The sequence below is a fragment of the Nycticebus coucang genome, chromosome 1, assembly GCF_027406575.1.
Source record: "Nycticebus coucang isolate mNycCou1 chromosome 1, mNycCou1.pri, whole genome shotgun sequence".
Lineage (NCBI taxonomy): Eukaryota > Metazoa > Chordata > Mammalia > Primates > Lorisidae > Nycticebus > Nycticebus coucang.
This window is the reverse complement of record NC_069780.1, coordinates 14,529,797-14,548,831: the sequence shown is the minus strand read 5'-3', so window position 1 is coordinate 14,548,831 and position 19,035 is coordinate 14,529,797. Positions and strand designations below refer to the sequence as shown.

At 37.4% G+C, this 19,035-nt stretch overlaps 1 protein-coding gene across 6 annotated transcripts in view; it reads left to right on the top strand.

Moving 5' to 3' along the window:
* The window catches only part of WDFY3 (WD repeat and FYVE domain containing 3), a 312,335-nt gene that overhangs the window by 31,474 nt on the left and 261,826 nt on the right, over positions 1 to 19,035 (top strand). The gene's annotated exons all lie outside the window — the stretch shown is intronic.

Genomic DNA, 19,035 nt, shown 5'->3' with positions numbered 1-19,035 from the left:
TTATCTATTGCAAAAGGAGCCAGAAGCAGAATTGTGATTGTCTTTGCTGCGTCATGGCGGGGTTTTGGAAGAGCTGGGTTTCGTCCTTGACCACTGATGGCTGGGTAGACTTGGGCAAGCGTTCTTTCCTTGTTTATTCTAAGTTTTTTGCACCAGGCAAGGCATTCATTAGAATGCTTTATCTTCACTTTCAATTCTGGCTTTAAATTATTACTGCTTTTCATATAGGTACCAATAAAGGGATAAAAATCATATTTTTAAAGCATTATTTCCCCTTTTGTTTTTTTCCTAGAAAATCTAGTGTTTTTAAAGCATGGGCTTTGGAACCCTTTAATTATATCTTAGATACTTTGACTAGTTTAAACAATAAACTATGTTGTGAGGCACTTGAGAATACCATGGCTACTCAGTTACCTTAGTTTTAGTGTTTTATTTTACTTTGTTGTTACTGAAAAGTTTATTTTTACACTAAGTTACAAATTTTTTTTAATAAAAAAGCTTTAGATGCCTGTGGCTCAAAGGAGTAGGGCATCGGCCCCATGTACCGGAGGTGGTGGGTTCAAACCCAGCCCTGGCCAAAAACTGCAAAAAAAAAAAAAAGCTTTAGAGAGGATGCCTTTATAACCAAGTTCTCCAGTGATTGCCAGTGACACAATTCAAATTATTAATTATTTAACCAAAAGGAAGTTATCATACATAGGGAGTGTCCCAGTAAACACCACAGGATCCCAGGACAGCAATGCAGCGGGACTGCAGAATGGGAGCCTGGGACCCACACACAGTCAGACTGCCTCTTCTCTGCACGTCTGTCTCATTCTCTGTCTCTTTGGAAACAGGCTATCCTCACGTTTCTGTTCTTAGTACTGGGAAGCGTAGCTGCCCCTGCCTCCCAAGCTTTGTATCTTACAGTTCAGACTCCTGAAGAAAAGCTAATTCTTAAGTGCCTTGTCCTGGATTTCCCAGAACAGACTCTGATTCTTGTTCCTGGACACATTGTGGCATAGGGCATAATAATTTTGCAAGTTATTGGCTTTTTTTTTTTCACCTGTTCTCTCAGATGGATCTAACTTACTCCTACCGATGGAGTAAAGTAGTATTCCTTCTAGTTTTAGAGTAGTGTTCCTCCCTGTCTGGGGAGGTTATGGACCCTAGTGGATACCTAAAACCCCAGATAGTACTGAACCCAATATATACTGATTTTTCCTACACATGAATTCCTATAATAGAGTTTAATTTATAAATTAGGTACAGTCGGGTATTAATGACAGTAATGTTAATAATTTATGTGAATGTGGTTTCTCTCTCCCTCATGTACTGTTTTATGGTATTGTACTGCAAGTAGCTGAAACCGTGGAAATGGAACTGTGGACAAGGGGAACTACTATTTGTGCATTTTGTAATAATTGGGATCAAAGGTTTGGTTAAAGCTGTGTTTCCCAAACTGTGTACAAATGAAATCCTGAGTTCCTCTATACAATAAAGAATAATGTAAGTGCAAGAAAAGGATTACAATTTTAAGGGCAGGGTTTTAGGATTCAGGGATTGGAGAAAAGTATGAACCCATTTTAACTGGTTAGAGGAAGAGGGTAGATAGGTAAGTAAATGTATATTTCTAAGGTAGGAATGTTACAAACAATAGATAAAGCAAGCAAAAGAAAAACTTTTAATTTGACTTTTTGAGAAAAAGGATCTGAATGTAGGTGACAGTACCGTTAGATTTAATCCCCACTCAGCTACCAACTATGATTTTATGTTACTTTTCTTCTGTGCTTCTCAGTTTATTCAAATCCTGGCATTGCCACTTCTAACTGGTGTCACTTTAATTCTGGACGGATAAAGTTTCTTTACCTTAAAATGGAGTTGGTGATAGTGGTAGCCCAAGGGTTGTTATGAGGAATTAATATATGTTAAGTGTTCAAAACAGTTCCTGTTACAGCATCGTCTTCATCATCAATTGTTGAACCAAGTAGATTATATGATTGCAGAGGTCCCAGTTCCCTAAAATGTGTGGTCCTGAGATTTTCTGCTATGGACTAATAATCTTTTTTCGGAATGAATACTTTTGGGTATCTACTTATGTCCTACATGTGGGCTAATTTTGGTATTGTTTGTAAAAGTTATTTTGAATTATGTTTATGTAGTCTCTTGCCACCTATATTAGCGTGTAGGGCTGCTGTTGGTTCCTTCTGAGGCCTGGTCCAGGCTTGTTTCCTAGGCTGCAAATGGCCACCTTTCCTGTCTCTTCACATCATCTTCCTTCCGGGTCTGTTTTTTGTCCACATTTCTAAGGATATTAGTCACCTGGAGGGGGCATGCCCTAATGACCTATCTTAATTACCTCTGTAAAGATCTTATTTTCAAATAACATCACATTTTGAGGTCCTGGGTGGGGGTTAAGATTTCCACAATAATTTTTGGGGGGACAGAGTTCAATGTACGGCACTCTATAACAGACTATTCCAGAATTTAGCAGCTTAAAACAACAGACACCTACTTTTGTTGATCAGGAATCTGTGTATGGCCTAGCTGGGTCCTCTGCACGGGGTATCCCACACAGCTGCACTCACTGCATTTGCGAAGGCTGAGGTCTCATCCGAAGGTCCCTAGGGAGGATCTGCTTCTAGTTACTTGGATGGCTGTGGGCAGCACTTAGTTCTTCACTTGTTGTTTGGCCAAGGGTGTGAGCCATTTGCTAAAAGCCAATCTCAATTCTTTGCCATGTGAGTTTTCCCCTAGGGCAGCCCACGACATGGCAGCAGCTTCCACCAGAGCCAGCCGGCAGGAGAGGCTGAGCAAGGTGGAAGTCATAGTGCTGTTGTAGTGTAATCTGAAAAGGAGCGGCCCTTCACTGCTCCGTATTCTGCTGATTGGGAGTAACCACGTGTAATCTGGAAAGAGGCAGCCCTTCACTGCTCCATATTCTGTTGATTAGGAGTAAGTCACCAGGTCCAGGTGGGATCATTGGGAACCATCTGTGAAGCTACCTACTATGGTGTATAAGAATGAAGAAAGAAGAAAATATGTTAAGTGGAAAAATACATACATTATTTAATATTATTTAGAAGGCTTAGTTTTAAACTTTAAACATTAGAGCTTTTTAAATGGAAAAATACTCCACCCTTCCAGAAAGAGAAATGTAAACTTCTATCTCCATTTCCTTAAAAAAAATCTATACATAGCACAGGAGAGTTTATTCTCTTTTTTAAAAAATCAGAATCAGTTATTTTTTTGGTACTATATAGAATTATTCAAGTGGTACATGACTTTTCACTTTTCTAAGTTATTAAAATGATATTTCTTATAAAATATACAGAAGTCTAATCTTATTTCCCTTAAAAAAACTGTAGGGGTCTTTGATTATAGCAGTGGTTCTCCACCTTCCTAAGGCTGCAACTGTTTAATACAGTTCCTCATGTTGTGCTGACCTCCAACCATAAAATTATTTTTGTTGCTATTTCATAACTGTAATTTTGCTACTGTTATGAATTATAAAGTAAATATCTGATAGGCAGGGTGGTCTTAGACGACCCCTGTGAAAAGGTCTTTCAACCCCAAAGGGGTCGCAACCCACAGGTTGAGAACCGCTGGGTTATAGGATTACTTTAATTTTAGGTTGGGTGTGGTGGCTTTTGCATGTACTCATAGCACTCTGGGAGGCCAAGGTGGGAAGATTGCTTGAGGTCAGGAGTTTGAGACCAACCTGAGCAGGAGGGAAATCCCTGTCTCTACTAAACATAGAAAAATTAGGCAGGCATGGGCGGTGCCTGTGGCTTAAAGGAGTAAGGCGCTCGCCCCAGGTGCCGGAGGTGGCGGGTTCAAACCTGGCCCCGGCCAAAAACTGCAAAAAAAAAAAAAAAAAATTAGGCAGGCATTAAGGCATATGCCTATAGTCCCAGCTAGTTGGGAGACTGAGGCAGGAGGATTGTTTGAGCCAAGGAGTTTGAGACTGTGGTAAGCAATGATGATGGCACTGTACTATAGCCGAGGAAACAGTGAGACTCTGTTTAAAAAAGAGAAAAAGATGAATTTATTAAATTTTTTGTGATCACTTTCCATAACTAAGATGTTATAAAGTATTAGGAGTTAGCCATTAGTCAGGGTATTTAATAACTCCAAACTGGCTAAGGATACAGCCCAGTTACAGTTACTTTTATAGAACATAATAGTACAATCATAGATACTGTCCTTACCAGCTAGTAGTTCTAACTATTTCCACTGCTAGAGAAATACTTGGTGTTTTAGTCAGGGTATCCAGAGAGATGTAGCTGGTTGGATTTAGAGCGAGATACATATGAGAAGGGATTTATTAAGGCATTGTGGAGGTTGAGAAATCCCAGTCTAGTCTGTCTGGAAGCTGGAGAACCAGAGAGTCCAGGCCCAGTCAAGTCTGAGCCTTAGAACCAGAAAAGCCAGTGGAGTAACTCTCAGTCCAAGGCCTAAGAGCCACGAACCTAAGGTAGGGGTGAGGAAGGAGTTGGTGTGAGTCCTACAGTCCAAAGGCAGGGAGCCTGGAGTTCTGATGTTTAAGGACAGGAGAAGAAGGGCATGCTGTTTCCGGAAGAGAAAATGTGTTCTCTCCTCCCCTACCTTTTTTGTTCCATGTGGGCCCCCAGTTGTTTGGATCGTGCCTACTCATATTAAAGTTGAGTCTTCCTACTTAAATGACTCCTTCAGAAATATCTTTACCCTCACAGGCAGTCCTGGGGCAGCCCATCATTGTAATCTGTAAGAGGAGTGCATGTGTATAACACATTGAATAACTTGCTCTTCAGTAAGTTCAGTCTAAGAAAATCTCAGATTCATTGAGAAAAGAATCTTTAAAAATTCCATTAGAATAGAGCATATACTTCTCAAGCAAATGATCAGATGATTTACTTTGTACAAGTGGCTTAATTATAATCATTTGTGAATAAAGATGAACAGCACACATTGTAATAGCGAACAAACACCTCATTATTTGAAACAATGAGACTTATGTTTAACTCTCACCAAGTTTCTAGGTTTTACTGTACAGAAATTAAATGAACGTCAATTTAATGGGATTTCCGTGTGGTGAGCTTTTTTACTTGTTAGCAGTTTAGCAGAAATCATAACATAAATTGAAGACTTTCTTTTGGTACATATAGTGGACTGGAGGATGCATCCTTATTTTTCAACAAATGATAATATATATATTTTTCTTTTTAGAAAAAAAAACTCAATTGAAGGGGTCATAGAATGCTGTGTTACCAGGATATTGAGCTTAAGAGTTTTATTTGTACTATGGCTTCTTTTTATTATGAAAACTTCTGGAACTGGGTAGGTTTCTGACTCGATCTTAGGCTTGAGACTCTGGGAGGAAAACGATGTGTGTTTAATGGTTTAGAACAACGTCACCCAGAGGTGAAAGTCTGTGTAGAATATATTCTTTCTAAAAATATGTATTAAAATTGTTAAGAAAGTTCAGGGAAGGGAACTTAAGAAAGTATAAATGGGCAAGCATATACAGTAGGTGGTGGGTTCAAACCCGGCCCCCGGCCAAACTGCAACAACAACAACAAAAAAAAAAATAGCCAGGTGTTGTGGCAGGTGCCTGTAGTCCTAGCTACTCAGGAGGCTGAGGCAAGAGAATCGCCTAAGCCCAAGAGCTAAAGGTTGCTGTGAGCTGTGACACCACGGCACTCTACCAAGGGCAACAAAGTAAAACTCTGTCTTTAAAAAAATAAATAAATTGCAAAGTCTAAAAAGTTCTTATAACCAGAAAAAGAAATTAGAATAAAATATGATTGCTAAATGAGTTTTGAGATTTTTAAGATTTACTTTTCCTTTATTTCAAGAAATGACACTTAAATTTTAGGATATAGAAACACTCATTTTAATCACTACCTTATCTCATGTTGTGAAACTTTTTCCTTTTTCTTTTGATTCATTGAACGGAGCCAGTGGACATACCCTTATCATTAAACTGATTTTCAACCCTGCATATCCCTTAGTTGGCACTTGTTTTGAGGACATATTATGCATTGATCTTTACTAACAGTGTGATAAAAGAATATAGAAAAAGTATTAAAAGCAGATAATGAGAGTAGAAAACTGCAATGTAATAGTGTTTTGGTTAAGGTCTCAAACATACTTTTTGATTGAAATCATGATAATGCTTACAGCTATTTGCTCTATAATAGATTTCCTAACCTCTTCTTATTTCCTCATATGTAGAATAGGATTATTAATAGTATTTAATAGAAGTATCAAAAGATTAACTGTGATATTGCTTGTAAAGGGCTTAAAACTGTGCCTGGTACATAGTAAGCAAAAGCTAAATTGATGTTAGCTGTCATTTGTTACAAACATCAACCTTAGTCATTTTTACTTTCGAATTTTTAAAGATCGGAATACGAACAAAACAACGTTTACAGCTACTGATGACAGACGTCCCTCAGGGTTCAGCTGTCTGATAATGTATTTTCTTAGCTGTCTTTTTGCACTGGATCTTAGCCAAAAGGCAGAGAAGCAAAGTTGACTTTAATAAAGTTTGCATAAAAGGGTATGAGTTTAGAGGCATCACTTAAATTACTGACTTAAAAAGAAAGAAGAGGGCCTGTGGCTCAGTGAGTAGGGCGCCGGCCCCATATACTGAGGGTGGCGGGTTCAAACACAGCCCCGCTGAACTGCAACCAAAAAATAGCCGGGCGTTGTGGCGGGCGCCTGTAATCCCAGCTGCTCGGGAGGCTGAGGCAAGAGAATCACGGAAGCCCAAGAGCTAGAGGTTGCTGTGAGTCCTGTGACGTCATGGCACTCTACTGAAGGCGGTAAAGTGAGACTCAGTCTCTACAAAAAAAAAAAAAGAAAGAAGAAAAAAAATAGAGAAATAAGGAGGTTCCTTTTGCTTAGGTCTAAGGAAGTATTTTGTAGGAACTAAATAAATTTAAACAATTGGGAGCACTAGGATGTCAAGTTTTTATTTTCTTTTTAAACTGTCTTTACCACTAGCCACTCTCTTCTGATTTTTCTTACATTTTGACATAGGGGAAAAGCGGTGGGAGAAAGAAATGCCTGTTTTCTTCATAGTCTTGTAAAGGGCAATGGTGGTGGCTCACATTATCCACGGTCCTGTGAGTGCTCCTTGTTGGTACCTCAGTTTGATGGAGATCTTTGTTAAAAGGCATCTTTATAGGTATTAATCTGGTTGCGAGATGACTGGCCACCTAGTAGCATCACAGGAAAACTGTAGTCCTTCTTTTAGAAAAAGGATCTATGCCTAAATTAAGGGAAATAGGAATTTAGGAGGAAGTCTCTTTTCATGAATGTTTTTCCCCTAGTTTGGTTTTATATCAGCTTTACCTTTGCATAAGCTGATTCTTCTGTGCTTCATAAATGAAAATGAAGAAGGCCACTGCCCTCCTTAAAAGTTTATAATTTGAAAGTGTTAGACAATATAAAAGATATAGAAGGAAGGCAGGAAATAAGGAAAAAAAAATAAAACCCTGAAATACAGACTCTCAGGCTTTTTATTATCTTCTCTGTGTATATTGGGGGAGGAACCTCAAAAGCCTAGCCTAGGATTATATTTTGAAAGTAAAGAGTCAGTATTTTTGATTGAATAAAAGATTTTTGGTAAGATGTGAATATGCTGAGTTAAAAATATGAGTTAAAGAATGATCTGATTCTAAGTACAGATTCTTTTGTTTGCTTTCTTTTAAAAACCGAGTCATTTTGTATTTTCTTAGAAAAATTAGGGTATTTTGATTCTCCCTTCCCCCGAAATAGCTGAAATTATTTATAATGGTCTCCCTCTCTTCCTTCCACTTTTTTTTTTCCTTATACATAATTTTTGACCTTTTGGTTTGATTCTCTTGTACTTGGTGTAACTACATGTTTTGTAGGAAGCAAATGATGTCTCATCTGTTTATGATGCAAGAATTGTTATTTTCCTTCACAGCACCTCTAGCTGTTTCTTAACTGTGTAATTGCCTAGTCAAAACACGTTTCAAAGGTCCTGTACAAATGTATTTTTGTAGCTGAACCTGTCATAGTTCAAAATTCAAACTTTTTGAAAAAACTTTACCTTTCTTTCAGCATCCCTATGTAATCCTAATGCTTTTCTGTTTCTGGGTGGGCATTTAGGAATAAAAGCTTTGTTTTGTGGTAAAATGTTGTTGAAGGAAAAGCTTTACACACTTTTATCAGAAAGTGAGCTATCCCTCAAGGTACCTTCCCTCAGAGTATTGTTGTGGAGGTCCTACTATAGATTTAGATAGTCTAGGAGATTAGGGTTTGTTTTTTTTTAAGTGGGAGTTTATCTTTATCTCTCCAGTTTTTTGCATCAGACATCTTTCTGTTTTCCATTTTCTGCATCTGCTAAAGAATGACCCTGTTAGGGAATTAAGTTTTATAATGTCATGGATATATTTAAAATCCATTCCTTTTACTTTAATAATGGTTAATGATAACTCAAAGTAATAATATTAATAGCAGCTAACATTTATTGTTGCCTAGGTTTTTTTAAAAACATATTACATCATGTATTTTTCTTATCAGTCCTGTGAAATAGATTCTATTATTATTTTTCTAATTTTATGCTGTTAGAAAACAGGCAGGAGAAGTAACTTGCCCGTGGTCACAGGATTAGGAAATGACAGGGCCAGAATTCCAATCCAGGAGTCTGGCTCCCGGGCTCCTGTGTTTAACTGCTCTGCTACAGGAAGAAAAACACTATTTCTTTTTCTTTTTTCTTATTTTTACCCTAAAACTACATAAAGCATTTTTACCATGTTTGAATTATATTTGAAAATGATATCCTTAGAATGTGCATTACATTAAGCACAGGTTTCAAACATTTTATTCTGTTGCTGGGAAAAGTGAGAAAATGCGTAGTAATAAAAAAGGTTTGGACCAGAATGATGTGTTGTTTTCTCAGGTGACCCTGTATAAGATTAACGTCCTATTTTGGGGAAGAATTTATTGATTTGTAATTGAGTCCTAGGCTTTGCTGTGTCCTTATTATATTTTGGTATTTAATATGCTAATTTAACTAATTTGTTTCCTTTGGAAGTTCATTTTTTTGCAAGTTGTTTTGTGAACATTGATCCTGGTGCCAAATATTATAGATTCAAGGACAGGACGTACCGCCAGGCTTCCGGGGAACTGAATATTTTTAGGTGCCTGTTCTCCCTTTCTTTTTCTGTTGTTGCTTGTACTCTTTTGTTTTGTTTTGTTAAGTGGTTTTCTCTGCTTTCTCATCAGTGTACAGTGTCAATTGTGAGTGTTAAGTTCAGTGCCCTTGCAGCCCCCATAGGCAATTATCTTGGTTAGGATACTCTAAATTCTAACTTGCTAGGTCTCTTTGTCTCATCGCATGAAAGAGGTTGAACATTGTTCAGTCAGCTGCTGTTGGAAGAGCCCACTTACTGTTCACGGTATACTTGCCTTTTCTGTTAGTAGGGGAAGGATACTGCACAGGAAGAAAATAGGTATCTATAGTATATTTACTGAAGAAAACCATTGTCCACAAAAAAAAACTTTGGGGATTTTAAGTTTTGATACGTTTTGAGGTTATTAATTAGAATTCGCTTTTTCCTTTATCTTGCCTTTGTGGACATTGGGATTTTGCAGCAAACCATTTTCATAGCTCTTAGTTCATGAGTCTGGAATGAGGATATATTTCAAGCCTAATTTAATAGTGGAAAATGTTTGAAACTAAATGAGTGAATTTTTCAGTCAAATGTCATATGTTGAATTTCGTGGTATTTTCAGAAGAATCTTGAACTTTCTCTGACAGGTATGCCAGCAAATTGGTTTCACTTCTTTAGGTTCATTGCACTCCTCCTTCGGGCTTGCTTGGTTTAAAGCCACCTCTCAGAATGGTCGGGGCTTTTAACTGCTGTTTACCAGTGCAGGAAGGGTGAGTTAGGGGTCTGTCTTTGTTTTCCCGTGTCCCTACCCACTAATTGGTATGTAGCTTTAAGAATAAAAATTAAAAAGTACTCACTACAGTCTGTGAGATTGTGTTAGGTATGTGTAAATTATTCACAGATTTCATGAAAATGCAGTTTGTTCCTTTGCCTTTGTCTACCTTGATAAGATATTCACATAGACCAGATGATAAAACTACATGGTTTAAGGAAAGACTTTTACAGTACAACCACAGATTTTCATCTTTGGTAATATGGAAGAATTATGTGTTTTTATACTTAAAGTATTAGTGATGTAACATGCATTTCTTTAAGGAGTAAAAGGGGAGTCAAGTGATAACTCTGTGTGTTCTTACAGCCTGATAGGAGTGGTCACCCATTCAGACATTTAGCAGTTTGTGCTTAGAAGACCAATGGGAAGTTATTCATTTCTACTCTATCAAGAACATTATAGCAGAACCAGTGTTCCTGCTCTCTTTCAAGAACATTAGACATCTGAAAACCAGTGGATGATACATGTTTCTCCCAGTCCACTCTTTTAATCCTAACTTTGTAAAGTTTAATGAATAATACAGTCAGCATTGAGCACCTTCAACCTTGATCCAACACTTAGCAGCATTTTCCCACATATATTCTCATTGTGTATTTGTACATTTCAGGGAGGGGGGATGGCATTGCTGACCACTTAAAATGATTTCAAATCTTACAACAATTCACCTGTAAATACTTTAGTGTGAATCTCCTAGCAGTAAAGACATTCTTATACATGACCATATGTAAGAAAATGTTACATATGTAAGAAAATAACAGTCTGTACAATCATTGTAAATCTGGTCCACATCTAAATTCTGCAGTTGTCCCCCAAATTTCTTTTAATAGCTTTCTTCAAAAACAACAGTCTAATTAACATGTTTGTTGCATTTCTTTTTATGTCTGTTTATCCTTTTAAACTCTAGATTAGTTTCCCTTATGCTTTTTCTCTTTCTCTTTTACTCTATTTTATTTTTCCTTTTTGGGAGACGGGATCTCACTGTGTTGCCCTGGTATAGAATACAGTGGCATTATCACAACTTACTGCAATCTTAAACTCCTGGGCTCAAGCAAATTCCGTCTGCCTCAGCTTCTCAGGTAGATCAAGACTATAGATGTGTGCCACCACTGGCTAATTTTTCAATTTTTTGTAGAGACAAGGTCTTGCTGTGTTGCTCAGGCTGGTCTCAAACTCCTGGCCTCCAGTGATCCTCCTACCCTGGCCTCCCAAAGTGCTAGGATTACAGGCGGGAGCCACTATGCCTGACCTCTCTCACTGTTTATCTTCTTCTCTTTCTTTCTTTCTTTTTTTTTTTAATGATACTGATTATTTTATAGAAAAGTTCAGACCAATTTTCTTGTAGAAATTCACATTCTCCATTTATTTGTTTCTAGTGTCTGCTCAGTGAAGTTGGAAAATATTCTTGTCATGGTAGCAGAAAGCCCATGAGATATACCAGAAAAAATAAACAAACAAACAAGAAAACCTTCCCCAGGGAATTGGATAGTGACTAGAAGTAGTTATTACTTGGTGGAGGTTAAAAAGTGAGAACATTTAAGAGAGGTCTCTGTACAGGTTAATGGAGTAGCAGTTGGGAAGAGGATAGGAAGAGAAAGAGATTAAAGGGAAAGCTATGGCACTGAGCATAAAACAGGTGAGTTAGTTAATAAAGGGGGAAAAGGGTTAGAGAATCGCAGTCCTGAAAACCTAGAGGGTTGAGGGCCTGTTTTGGCCGTGTGGTTGAATGAGCAAAGAAATGTCTTACGGTTTTCTCCTCTGGTTGTGGAAGGCATAGTGAGCCCAGTTCAGTTTAATTGTCACTGGAAAAGAGCAAAAGAAGTTGTGTGCATTAAACCTATGGTAAGCCAGTTATGGAGTTTTCTATGGAGTTACTCATGTAATATATTAGTATATTGTACAGCTTCTTGCAAATTATGGCACTTTTGCAGCCATAATCTTGAACTTTGTGTCTGCATGTTTTATAATTAATGATTGTATAGGCACTGTGGTGGAAAGATGTGCACAGTCAGATGATCTGAGATTGAAACCCTGTTTCCACCACATACTAGCTTAGCAGATTTGTTCAAGGGCTGTAAGTTCCTTTGTGATGATGAAGCAGCCGAGTGTAGGGGAAAGAGCAGACAGAGGCTTTGGAGTAAGGCAGACCTCGTCCTTCTGGTTACCAGCATGTGGCTTTGGGCTACTTAAATTCCTTTACTCTCATGTTTTCTTTTGTAAAAATAAGGTTGATAATATCTACTTAATGTGATTGTTATCAGGATCAAGGAGATGATAGCTAATATAAAAAGCTGAATGCAGAGCCTGGTGTATGCTAGTTTCTTGGTGTGTGTTGGTTTTCTTCCCTCAACATTGTCATGAGCGTCCAGTTAATTGGTTGAATGAATGTGAAGTACCTTAGTAAGGAATAAAGTCCCATACAGAAAATTTAGCTAATGCCTAGGAAATAGAATATGACTATAAAGCCATGTACTTAATTTCCATTCATTTTACATTGTAGAAATCTCTGCAGTGATGGTATGTTAGAAAATACTATAAATGTTAGAAAATAATATTTCTAAAATCTGCTTTTAAGAAAATAGAATGAATAGTTCAGTATAAAAATGTTGCGTACTTATGCTTTTTTATAAAGAAGACTGATTTCTTTAGTCTCTCAGGGCTGTGCACTAACATCAGCATGCCTGTGTGAGTGAGTGTATTTATAGAGGCTGACAGCTTTTCCTTTTGATGTCGCTTGGAGTGATTGATTTTATTTATAAAAAGTTTTTTAAGGGCGGCGCCTGTGGCTCAGTGAGTAGGGCGCCGGCCCTATATGCCGAGGGTGGCGGGTTCAAACCCAGCCCCGGCCAAACTGCAACAAAAGAAAAAAAAAAGTTTTTTAAAAACAAGTAATTTAATCATAGTTTTTGCAATTTGACAGTGAAAAATAATAATTAACTTATAGGGTTAAAGAGCATTATTTTGTTACCTAATTAGAATTTTTATTTTCTATGCTTGGAACATGGAACCAAGCACACTAAGAAAAGTCTGTTAGCATGTACAGATTGGTAGAGACTTCAATAAGAATCTGATTTTCTTTTCCTTTGTAGGAGAGGCAGAATTTTAATTCCATCCTCTTAGGATACTGGCTGGGCCGAAGAATTAAATTGACATAAGACAGATTATTGGGGAAAAGCAGACAAATGTCTTTAAAACAAGTTTTATTCGGCACAGGAGTCCTCATAAAGAAACGAAGACATGGCCGAGTGTAGTGGCTCACACCTGTAATCGTAGCACTCTGGAAGGCTGAGGCCGGTGGATTGCTTCAGCTCAGGAGTTGGAGACCAGCTTTGGCAACAGCAAGATCCCATCTCTACTAAAAATAGAGAAACTAGTCTTGACACAGTGGCTCACGTCTGTAGTCCCTGCTACTTGGGAGGCTGAAGCAAGAGGATTGCTCAAGCCTGAGAGTTTGCGGTTGCTGTGAGCTATAATGCCATAGTACTGTCCCAGGGCAACAGAGTTGAGACGCTGTCTCAAAACAAAACAAAACAAAAAAGGAAATGAAGACCCAAAGAATTAGTGAGAGTCAAACAGCTTACATACTGAATTAGACAAAGAACATAAATTGTGAAAATGTGACTAGGCAAAAGGGCTTGAGCTAGGTAGGGTACTCCATTGGGTAGAGAAGTGGCTAAGAAGATATGGATTGTAAAACAGGACTTGTGTGTACAGACTTCCTTTGGCCATACTTTTTATCCTTGATGAAAAGAATGCTGTTTTCCTTCTAGTATAGGGAGGACATCTTTCACATGGGAATTTTATCTTCTGCTTTAAGAAACAGTACTAAGGTCAAGAATGATCTTCCAGTACCTGCTGTTTTTCAGATGTCTTTAACTGAAGTGGTATGTGAGAATGGGATGTTTTGGGTGTCATATTCTTAACTCCTTTACCCCAAAAGATTAAGATGATTTCTTTCTCCTCTAGAGAGACAAATTGCCTGTTGTAAGTACAAAGAGTACGTTTCCTAGCTGAATAGAAGATAGGTTAAACACCTCCATTTTTAGCTGTCATTTAATTCTCTAAGCAATTTATGTGGAGAGTAAATTAAACAAGTTTGCTTCTTACAAACTTTCTTGCTGTTCTTTTGGCCATATGTTTGCATGATTAGACCTAGATAAATTCAACAAAAGAGCCTATCTATAAACTGAGTTGATCTCTGATCTTTTTTTCTCCCCCCCACCCCCTACAGACACACTGATTTTTAAAGTTTGAAGGACAAGTGTTATTTGTTGTGAAAAGACTAAGTGAATGTGATGATTAAAACAAAACTTTTTATGGGAAAAGGAAGCCCATACTTTGATTTATTTAATCTTCATTACTTCTGTTTAGTTTGTTTTCTTTTCCTTTTATAAACTGGAAAAGAGCTAGAAAGCTTTTTGTCCCAAGGAGTAAAATCATTTAATGAGACACTTCAATGTGTATCTTGTCATCCACTGTGTTTTATATTCTTAGTGTGAAATATCAAGAGATGTTTATAGGCCAGGTGCAGTGGCTCACTCACTCCTGTAATCCTAGCACTCTGGGAGGCCAAGGCAGGTGGATTGCTTGAACTTGGGAGTTAAGAAACCAGCCTGAGCAAGAGTGAGACCCCACCTTTACTAAAAATAGAAAAACTAACGGGCCCCTGTGGTCCCAGCTACTCACCAGGCTGAGGCAAGAGGATTGATCAAGCCCAAGAGTAGGAGGTTGCTGTAAGCTATAATGCCATGGCACTCTATCCAGTGCGACTGTCTCAAAAAAAGAAAAAAGTTTATATTTATAAAATACTTTATTTTTGTATATCTTGAAGTTGTCATGAAAGTTACTTTTAGTGATATCTAAAATCTGCAAGTATAGGCATACAAGTAGGATCCTAAAATTCAGATATAAGTATATAGTATAACGTTAATAATATATACATAATAAGGACCATATATCATATATAATATGCATATATATCTTATATGTATATAGTTTTATTTGCAGTATAGTTGAATATTGGTGCCTTGAAGTGGAAAATTAAAAATCTAAAACGGCCGGGCGCGGTGGCGCGTACCTATAGTCCCAGCTACTCGGGAGGCTGAGACAGGAGGATCGCTTGAGTCCAGGAGTTCTGGGCTGTAGTGCGCTATGCCAATCGGGTGTCCGCACTAAGTTTGGCATCAATATGGTGACCTCCCGGGAGCGGGGGACCACCAGGTTGCCTAAGGAGGGGTGAACCGGCCCAGGTCAGAAAAATCTAAAAACGAAGGCTTTAGGAACGTGGTTCCATGTTTGTTAAGTTATTTTTCAGCATTTGTAGATTACACTTTAGTTATGAATATTACTATTCTCAAATAGCTTTTGATGAAATGTCAGAATTAACAAAGATGTTAAAGAACTTTTCTCTGATTATATTTAGCTTGCTGTTCCATTAAGAATAATTGAGAGAGGGCTAGTTAATTCTCAAAATGTTGGCATTTTAATACTAAGCAAATCTCTATGAAATCCTAGAGAATAGACTTACCTTCTCCCTTTCCCTTTCTTTTCTTACCTTTAGTTTTTTCTTGGCTGCTTTTCAGTTGTCTGTCTTCCTATTTCCTTTCCTTCCCTTCTGTTTCCTTCTTTTCCCTTTCCCGCCCTCCCTTTAATTACCTTCTCTTCTTCCAGAGTTCTTATCTCATGTTACTTGTATAGGAGGCCCTGGATCTACTGCTGATAGCTGCTTCTTTAAGACTGGGTCCAAGAAGGTGCTGAAGTTATTGAATAATGGAACACTAACTTGTAAGACTCTTAGGTCCAGTTAAGAAGTACAGAGAGGGACATGGGTGGATTTTATTTGGGGGAGGGTACTGTGTAGCAGCATTTCCAATGATTCAGGGCCAGGACCAGAGGCATGCTGATCGTTAGTAGATTGTAGCAGTAAGTCAAATAAGAAATGCTAAGTGATTAGCTGCTAAACCAATTTGGTATTATTGGAGAAAAAGGGCACATAAATGATATTCCCTTGGGAAATTCTCCTTTTGAGTGTGGGAGTTGTAGGAAAGGAGGGAAATAAGTGGAAACCATTATGTAATCTAGGTTAGCTGTAAAGTTCTAGTGGGGTGACTGGTTGATACTAGTTCTGTTCAGCCCTGTAGGAATTATGGAAGAAGAAACAAATATTATGGAGAAAGATAATGTGTATCTGAACTATTGATTTTTTGGGGAAAATAATTTCAAACTTGCAGAAAAGTTGCAAAAATAATTCACCTGTTGTTAGCCTTTTGTCCCAAATAACTCTTGTATCTGAACATTTTTCTGTGTATATTTATAAATACACATGCACACGTAAAGGTATTCTTTTTATTGAGCCATATAAGAGTTTCACTGAATATATGATAGCTCTTTAATCCTTTAGTCCTAAGTACCCTATTGTAGATTTTACTAAGGATGAGGATCATCTCTTACAATAGCAGTCTAAAAACTTCAGTAGACTTAACATTGTTATGTTACTTTAATCTACCAGTTTTTTAGCTCGCCAACTAAACGTCCCTTACAGCAGTTTTCTTCCCTTCCAGTATAGCAGTTAGTCTGTCATCATATATTGCATTTAGATGTCATGTCTTTTTAGTATCCTTTAATCTGGAATAGTTCTTCAAGCTTTATCACTTATTACATGGGCATTTTAACGTATGTAGTCATCCTCCTCCCATTTTTTAATACTGTCCTTATTTTTGGTTTGTTTGATGTTTCCTTTTGATAAGAGTTCAGGTTATACATTGCTGGATTGAATATTTCGTAAGGGTTGTGTCTTTCTTAGCATTTCACATCTGGAAGTACACATGATCATCTGTTTCGTTGTCTCATTTTTCTACGGTATAGTTCTATATGACCTTTGTAGCTAGTAAGTACTCTGTGGGGAGGGGGGGCACTAAGATTATTAAAAACTAGTGCTTCTCATAAAATTTCATCACCCACGTGTAGCATCCATTGATGATACTGTTTGAGTCAGGCTTCATGGTTAGGGTTTTAAACTCATTATTCTCTCCACATTTACCAGTCTTTGTTCAGGGTTCTACTGTAATTAGAGCCTTTTTACTTGTCTGTATTGTTTTGTTTTATTATGGGTATGAATTTATGGTTTCCTGTTTTTCTCCTAGTGGTAATCAGTTCATTACTGTCTTTAAATATTTTGATGCTCAGATTATCCCAAATTTACTAGTGACATTTTCTTCGTGCTGGCTCCTATGGCATTTTACATGCATGTAGCCCCCATCAATTTTTTTAAGCATGTCATGATCTTCATTCTTTACAATAAGGCTCAACTCATTCATTGAATGCTCAGTGCTGGAATCGGTCCTTTCTACTAGGTGCTCTGGTTCTTCTTAGTGGGGAACCTGAGACCAAGATCTGGGTACATGGTATGTACATTACTGCCCGATATCTTTGCTTCTCGAACTTGTCAGGGACCAAAGCTAGAAAATATATATCTTTATATGTGCATACGTATAGGCATGTGTATATACATATATTTGCTTGTGCTTATGCGTGTATACCAATGTAATATGGATATATTTTTTCAAAATATGAATTCACACTGATAGCCCCAATTCTCCCTTTTTCGATAGATCACAGGCTCCCAACAGTACCATCATATTTACTCATTTTCTTAAATAAGTAATATCTTATTAATAGTCTTGGAATTATTTCAACTATACCACTAAAAACCAAAAACCAAAAACATCCTATCCTATAATCTGTCTGACTTATTATTTTATGATTTATCCTTCTGATGTTTTTATAATGTAAGCAAATACATTTGTTTTCTTATTTCTCCTTTTTTTCTAAGATAAAAGAAAGCGTACTGTCTGTATAAGCACTTTGGTACTTAAGCTATTTCCACTGGAAACATAACCTGGAAATTATTCCATGTCAGTTCATGGAGATTGTCCATTCTTCTGTGTAGATCTGCCTGTTCAGCCTGTCTTCTGTGTTTATATATCCAGGTAGTTTCTTATATTTTACAGCTACACAGGGCAGTGAATAACCTTGTGTCTTTTCCTACTGTTGGAGGTGCATCTTCAGATAAATATAGGTGTGGGATTACTAGGTTAAAATTGATAAAATGCATCTGTAGTTTTGCTAGATGTTACCAGATGCCTTTCCATAGGAGTTGTACTGTTTTGCATTCCCAGCAGCAGTGTAGCAGAGTGCCAGTTTTCCCACAGCCTTGCCAAGAGAGTCTATTGTGGCGCTTTTGAATTTTTGCCAGTCTCAAGGGCAAGGAAATAGTATTTCAGTATAGCCTCAGTGCACATTTTCTTATCTGAGTGCAGCTTGACGTCTTTTCAGATCTATAAGAGCCATACATCAATAGGAGTTGTCTGTACCTATCTTTTTTTTTGTTTTCCTCTAGGATTTTTGGTCTTTTTCTTGTTTGTTAAGCTCTGTTTGGAGGAGTGGCTCTTTATCTGAAACATATATTGCAAATATTTCCTCCTAACTTTCTCATTTGACTTTTGACTTAGCTTATGGCGGTTTTGCCGTTCAAATTTTTCTTAACTTTTATGTAGTCAAATTTATTAATGATTTCTGTTATTGGCCTGACATTTTGAGTCACAGTTAGAAAACATAATGAGTGCGAAATGAATTTTCTATGGTTAATAGGACCAGAGGGACAGGAATAATTCTCTCCCTGTCTATTTATCAATGTCACACAACGTTATATCTTATAGTGTGAACTAGGTAATCTGCCATTTTAAATATTTTGTTGCAGAAAATTTCAAATGTCCATAACATTAGTACTCATGTATTGATCATTTACCTTTAGTAATTATCAGTTCTTTTAAAACTCTCATACCAAATGGCCTAGATTATAGGTTTTGGGTTATTGTGAATTATCCCTGTGAAGGGTGAAGTTTGGAGTGGCCCAGTCGCCTTTGGCCAACCCCGGCCTCCTAAGCTCCCAGGCTTCTTTTCATTGGTCTTGGCGTCAGATCTGACGTCTTTTAGGCTTCTGTCACTTCTCCATTTCTACAGATAACAAGTTGGTAGAAAAAAAAATGAGAAAGATAATAAGTCAGAGACTAATAATGTTGCCGTGAATCAGTGAAA